Source organism: Sturnus vulgaris, unplaced genomic scaffold (genome assembly GCF_052056855.1).
Source record: "Sturnus vulgaris isolate bStuVul1 unplaced genomic scaffold, bStuVul1.hap1 Scaffold_164, whole genome shotgun sequence".
Lineage (NCBI taxonomy): Eukaryota > Metazoa > Chordata > Aves > Passeriformes > Sturnidae > Sturnus > Sturnus vulgaris.
In genome coordinates, this window is record NW_028276078.1 from 1 (window position 1) to 7,500 (window position 7,500).

Here is a 7,500-nt window from a genome sequence, read left to right on the forward strand (position 1 = left end):
GCTTGCTGCGGACAACAGGTCTACCCAGCCATGAAACGGGCAACAGGTCTACCAAGCTGCGGACACCAGGTCTACCCAGGGCATGCTGCGGACACCAGGTCTACCCACGGCTTGCTGCGGACAACAGGTCTACCCAGGCATGAATCGGGCAACAGGTCTACCAAGCTGCGGACACCAGGTCTACCCAGGGCATGCTGCGGACACCAGGTCTACCCACGGCTTGCTGCGGACAACAGGTCTACCCAGCCATGAATCGGGCAACAGGTCTACCAAGCTCCGGACACCAGGTCTACCCACGGCTTGCTGCGGACACCAGGTCTACCCAGCCATGAAACGGGCAACAGGTCTACCAAGCTGCGGACACCAGGTCTACCCAGCCATGAAACGGGCAACAGGTCTACCAACTCAATGCTGCGGACAACAGGTCTACCCAGCCATGAAACGGGCAACAGGTCTACCAAGCTGCGGACACCAGGTCTACCCACGGCTTGCTGCGGACACCAGGTCTACCCAGCCATGAAACGGGCAACAGGTCTACCAAGCTGCGGACACCAGGTCTACCCAGGGCATGCTGCGGACAACAGGTCTACCCAGCCATGAAACGGGCAACAGGTCTACTCACGGCTTGCTGCGGACAACAGGTCTACCCAGCCATGAAACGGGCAACAGGTCTACCAAGCTGCGGACACCAGGTCTACCCAGGGCATGCTGCGGACACCAGGTCTACCCAGCCATGAAACGGGCAACAGGTCTACTCACGGCTTGCTGCGGACACCAGGTCTACCCAGCCATGAATCGGGCAACAGGTCTACCAAGCTGCGGACAACAGGTCTACCCAGCCATGAAACGGGCAACAGGTCTACCATCTCAATGCTGCGGACACCAGGTCTACCCAGCCATGAAACGGGCAACAGGTCTACCAAGCTGCGGACACCAGGTCTACCCAGGGTATGTAGCGGACACCAGGTCTACCAACTCAATGCTGCGGACAACAGGTCTACCCAGCCATCAAACGGGCAACAGGTCTACCAAGCTGCGGACACCAGGTCTACCCACGGCTTGCTGCGGACACCAGGTCTACCCAGCCATGAAACGGGCAGCAGGTCTACCCACGGCTTGCTGCGGACACCAGGTCTACCCAGCCATGAAACGGGCAACAGGTCTACCAAGCTGCGGACACCAGGTCTACCCAGGGCATGCTGCGGACAACAGGTCTACCCAGCCATGAAACGGGCAACAGGTCTACTCACGGCTTGCTGCGGACAACAGGTCTACCCAGCCATGAAACGGGCAACAGGTCTACCAAGCTGCGGACACCAGGTCTACCCAGGGCATGCTGCGGACACCAGGTCTACCCAGCCATGAAACGGGCAACAGGTCTACCAAGCTGCGGACACCAGGTCTACCCAGGGCATGCTGCGGACACCAGGTCTACCCAGCCATGAAACGGGCAACAGGTCTACCGACGGCTTGCTGCGGACACCAGGTCTACCCAGCCATGAAACGGGCAACAGGTCTACCAAGCTGCGGACACCAGGTCTACCCAGGGCATGCTGCGGACACCAGGTCTACCCAGCCATGAAACGGGCAACAGGTCTACTCACGGCTTGCTGCGGACAACAGGTCTACCCAGCCATGAAACGGGCAACAGGTCTACCAAGCTGCGGACACCAGGTCTACCCAGGGCATGCTGCGGACACCAGGTCTACCCACGGCTTGCTGCGGACAACAGGTCTACCCAGGCATGAATCGGGCAACAGGTCTACCAAGCTGCGGACACCAGGTCTACCCAGGGCATGCTGCGGACACCAGGTCTACCCACGGCTTGCTGCGGACAACAGGTCTACCCAGGCATGAATCGGGCAACAGGTCTACCAAGCTCCGGACACCAGGTCTACCCACGGCTTGCTGCGGACACCAGGTCTACCCAGCCATGAAACGGGCAACAGGTCTACCAAGCTGCGGACACCAGGTCTACCCAGCCATGAAACGGGCAACAGGTCTACCAACTCAATGCTGCGGACAACAGGTCTACCCAGCCATGAAACGGGCAACAGGTCTACCAAGCTGCGGACACCAGGTCTACCCACGGCTTGCTGCGGACACCAGGTCTACCCAGCCATGAAACGGGCAACAGGTCTACCAAGCTGCGGACACCAGGTCTACCCAGGGCATGCTGCGGACACCAGGTCTACCCAGCCATGAAACGGGCAACAGGTCTACTCACGGCTTGCTGCGGACACCAGGTCTACCCAGCCATGAAACGGGCAACAGGTCTACCAAGCTGCGGACAACAGGTCTACCCAGGGCATGCTGCGGACACCAGGTCTACCCAGCCATGAAACGGGCAACAGGTCTACTCACGGCTTGCTGCGGACACCAGGTCTACCCAGCCATGAATCGGGCAACAGGTCTACCAAGCTGCGGACAACAGGTCTACCCAGCCATGAAACGGGCAACAGGTCTACCATCTCAATGCTGCGGACACCAGGTCTACCCAGCCATGAAACGGGCAACAGGTCTACCAAGCTGCGGACACCAGGTCTACCCAGGGTATGTAGCGGACACCAGGTCTACCAACTCAATGCTGCGGACAACAGGTCTACCCAGCCATGAAACGGGCAACAGGTCTACCAAGCTGCGGACACCAGGTCTACCCAGGGCATGCTGCGGACACCAGGTCTACCCACGGCTTGCTGCGGACAACAGGTCTACCCAGCCATGAAACGGGCAACAGGTCTACCAAGCTGCGGACACCAGGTCTACCCACGGCTTGCTGCGGACACCAGGTCTACCCAGCCATGAAACGGGCAGCAGGTCTACCCACGGCTTGCTGCGGACACCAGGTCTACCCAGCCATGAAACGGGCAACAGGTCTACCAAGCTGCGGACACCAGGTCTACCCAGGGCATGCTGCGGACAACAGGTCTACCCAGCCATGAAACGGGCAACAGGTCTACTCACGGCTTGCTGCGGACAACAGGTCTACCCAGCCATGAAACGGGCAACAGGTCTACCAAGCTGCGGACACCAGGTCTACCCAGGGCATGCTGCGGACACCAGGTCTACCCAGCCATGAAACGGGCAACAGGTCTACTCACGGCTTGCTGCGGACACCAGGTCTACCCAGCCATGAAACGGGCAACAGGTCTACCAAGCTGCGGACACCAGGTCTACCCAGCTATGAAACGGGCAACAGGTCTACCAAGCTGCGGACACCAGGTCTACCCAGGGCATGCTGCGGACACCAGGTCTACCCAGCCATGAAACGGGCAACAGGTCTACCAAGCTGCGGACAACAGGTCTACCCAGGCATGAATCGGGCAACAGGTCTACCAAGCTCCGGACACCAGGTCTACCCACGGCTTGCTGCGGACACCAGGTCTACCCAGCCATGAAACGGGCAACAGGTCTACCAAGCTGCGGACACCAGGTCTACCCAGGTCATGCTGCGGACACCAGGTCTACCCAGCCATGAAACGGGCAACAGGTCTACTCACGGCTTGCTGCGGACACCAGGTCTACCCAGCCATGAAACGGGCAACAGGTCTACCAAGCTGCGGACACCAGGTCTACCCAGGGCATGCTGCGGACACCAGGTCTACCAACTCAATGCTGCGGACACCAGGTCTACCCAGCCATGAAACGGGCAACAGGTCTACCAAGCTGCGGACACCAGGTCTACCCAGGGCATGCTGCGGACACCAGGTCTACCAACTCAATGCTGCGGACAACAGGTCTACCCAGCCATGAATCGGGCAACAGGTCTACCAAGCTGCGGACACCAGGTCTACCCACGGCTTGCTGCGGACACCAGGTCTACCCAGCCATGAAACGGGCAACAGGTCTACCAAGCTGCGGACACCAGGTCTACCCAGGGCATGCTGCGGACACCAGGTCTACCCACGGCTTGCTGCGGACAACAGGTCTACCCACTCCAAGCTGCGGACACCAGGTCTAACTACTCCATTACGCGGACAACAGGTCTACCCACTCCATGCGGCGGACAACATGTCTACCCGCTCCATGCTGCGGACACCAGGTCTGCCCACGCCGTGATGCGGACCACAGGTCTACCTTCGCCATGCTGCACGCAGCCCGGGTCGCACCGGAGCTAGGTAGACCCGGTCGCCGCGGCCGTCGCAGCGCCCTCGCCCTCGACGGCGGACCCACGCCGCCGGTCCCGGAGGCGGGTAGACCTGGTCGCCGCGGCCACGGCGGCCGCCCATCCCGGAGCCCAGTAGACCTGGCCGCCGCGGGACCGGCCAAGTTTCCCGGAGTCGTGTAGACCTGGTCGTCGCGGCCACGGCCGCCGCCGCTGCGCCTTCGCCGGCGACGGCGGTCCCACGCCACCGGCCCCGGAGCCGCGTCGACCTGGCCGCCGCGGGACGGGCCACGTTTCGCGGATCCGGGTAGACGAGGCATCCTTGTACCATCTCGGAGCCGGGGAAACCCCACAGCCTCTTAACGCTCCGGAGCCCAAGTGCTCCAGCAGCCTTGCCCCGCCCGGCAGAATCGATTTCAAGACCAAGACATATTTTCGACAACATTTTATTTCATCATTTCATTTCATTTCTTTTCATTTCATTTTATTATTTTATTTTATTTCGTTTTGTTTTGTTTTGTTTTGTTTTGTTTTGATTTGATTTGATTTGTTTCATTTCCTCTTTGCCTTTTTTGAATGATTGCCTCTTCTATTTACTCGGAAAGAAAATCTTTTCCGGAAAACAAAACTCTTGCCAAATCTTATTTGTGATCCCTTTGGGCCCACAGCCGAGCTGACGGAGGGCCTGTGCCCGGTTCTCGCCCTGCTGACACACTGACCCCCCCAAACGGCGTCCTCCCTACCCCACGCCTCCTCCCCCGTCCCCCAGAGACCCTACCTACAGAGCCCCCCCCCCCACAAAACAGAACCTCACGGGCCGCAGCACAGCCAGGGGAAGCACGTACGTGCAGCGAAACTCGGCCCAAAGCCGCCGCGCCCTGGCACAACTCGCCCTGCCCCTTCCCGCCCCACGGAGGCGGCTGCACCGAGGCGACCGGCGCCGCCGTCGGCAAGCGGGTGGCCGCTTTCGGGCCGGTTCTTCCGCGGAAGGTCTGCAGAGCTCTTGGGGCCTCGGCGCGGGTTTGGGGGGCCGTGAGGGCTCGCTGTCGAGGCGCCCGGGGCCGGCACGAAGCCGCCTGCCCTCTCCCTGTCCCTGCCCCGTCTTCCGCAGCCACCCATTAACGCTGGGGGCGAGCCCGCCCTCCGCCATCAACCTCCCATGCAGCGCTTTCAGACTTTCCCCGCCCCTGCCCATTGTCGGCTGGGGGCGCCCTGCCCCCCGCCGTCAGCCTCCCTGGCAGCGCTTTCAGACTCTCTCGGGCCCCTGCCCATTGTCGGCTGGGGGCGCCCCGCCCCCCGCCCTCAGCCTCCCTGGCAGCGCTTTCAGACTGCCTCGGGCCCTGCCCATTGTCGGTTGGGGGCGCCCCGCCCCCCGCCCTCAGCCTCCCTGGCAGCGCTTTCAGACGGTCTCGTGCCCTGCCCATTGTCGGTTGGGGGCGACCCCGCCCTCCGCCATCAGCCTCCCTGGCAGCGCTTTCAGACTGCCTCGGGCCCTGCCCATTGTCGGTTGGGGGCGACCCCGCCCTCCGCCATCAGCCTCCCTGGCAGCACTTTCAGCCTCTTCCTGCCCCCGCCCACGGTCCCACCGGGCAGTTTACACGGCGGCGGCGGGAGGCTGATGCCGAGGTCGGCAGGCGGAGAGCCTGGTGCACAAGCAGGGATGGCGGCGGGATGATTGGCGCCGTCTGTCCCTGGTCAAAGAAGCTCTCTGTTCAGCTTTCTCGGAGCCTTTTGCTTTGGTGGCGTTCCTTCCTCCTCCGCCCCGGCGCCGCTCAAGCCTGCGGCAGGGCGGCAGCGCGGCGGGTGGGCGGCCGGGGGGAGGGGGGAGGGGGGGGGGAGGGAGGGAGCGCGCGAGCGAGCGAGCGAGCGAGCGCGCTGCAGAAATGAAGCCCGGAGCAGGGCCGCGGTCCATTCGAGCACGGGGAGGGGGCGCGACAACGCTGCCTGCTCCTGTCGGGGAGCGCTTGGGGAAGTGGGGTGCCGGCACCATGACGGCGGAGCGGACAGGGGCCGCGGCTGGGGAAGAGGCCGGCGGAGCTCGCCAGTGGATGCTGGCGCACGGAGCCGGCAGGGACACCTGGGCACGGCTGGGACCGAAAGTCGCCCGCCTTCACGCCCCGCCTTTCGCCGGGGGGAAGAAGACGCGAGAGCAGGGCTGCCTGCTGGGCTGCCAGTGCCCGCGGTCATGCCGGACGTGCAGGCCGACCGCCGAAGGCGTGCTCGCCGCTGCAGAGACGACAAGGGGGCCGCGCGTCCGATGGAAGAGACGGGGCGCCATCGCGCGGCGGCCGGGCTGCAAGGCCGGCCGACGGTAACAGGACTACCACGCCGCGGGCGGCCAGAGACAAAGACCGGCCGAGGGCAACAGGTCTACCCAGCATTATGCCGGCCGGTACCAGGGCCGGCCGAGGGCAACAGGTCTACCCAGCATTAGGCCAGCCGGAAAGACGGCCGGCAGAGGGCAACAGGTCTACCCAGCATTCGGCCGTCAGGTAACACTGCCGGCCGAGGGCAACAGGTCTACCCAGCATTCGGCTGGCCGGTAACACGGCGGGCCGAGGGCAACAGGTCTACCCAGCATTAGGCCGGCCGGTAACACTGCCGGCCGAGGGCAACAGGTCTACCCAGCATTAGGCCGCCACGTCCAAAGGCCGGCCGAGGGCAACAGGTCTACCCAGCATTAGGCCGCCACGTCCAAAGGCCGGCCGAGGGCAACAGGTCTACCCAGCATTCGGCCGCCACGTCCAAAGGCCGGCCGAGGGCAACAGGTCTACCCAGCATTAGGCCGCCACGTCCAAAGGCCGGCCGAGGGCAACAGGTCTACCCAGCATTCGGCCGCCACGTCCAAAGGCCGGCCGAGGGCAACAGGTCTACCCAGCATTCGGCCGCCACGTCCAAAGGCCGGCCGAGGGCAACAGGTCTACCCAGCATTCGGCCGCCACGTCCAAAGGCCGGCCGAGGGCAACAGGTCTACCCAGCATTCGGCCGTCAGGTACAAAGGCCGGCCGAGGGCAACAGGTCTACCCAGCATTAGGCTGCCACGTACAAAGGCCGGCCGAGGGCAACAGGTCTACCCAGCATTCGGCCGTCAGGTACAAAGGCCGGCCGAGGGCAACAGGTCTACCCAGCATTAGGCCGGCCGGTAACACTGCCGGCCGAGGGCAACAGGTCTACCCAGCATTAGGCCGCCACGTCCAAAGGCCGGCCGAGGGCAACAGGTCTAACCAGCATTAGGCCGGCCGGCAGAGGGCAACAGGTCTACCCAGCATTCGGCCGTCAGGTACAAAGGCCGGCCGAGGGCAACAGGTCTACCCAGCATTAGGCTGGCCGGTAACACTGCCGGCCGAGGGCAACAGGTCTACCCAGCATTAGGCCGCCACGTCCAAAGGCCGGCC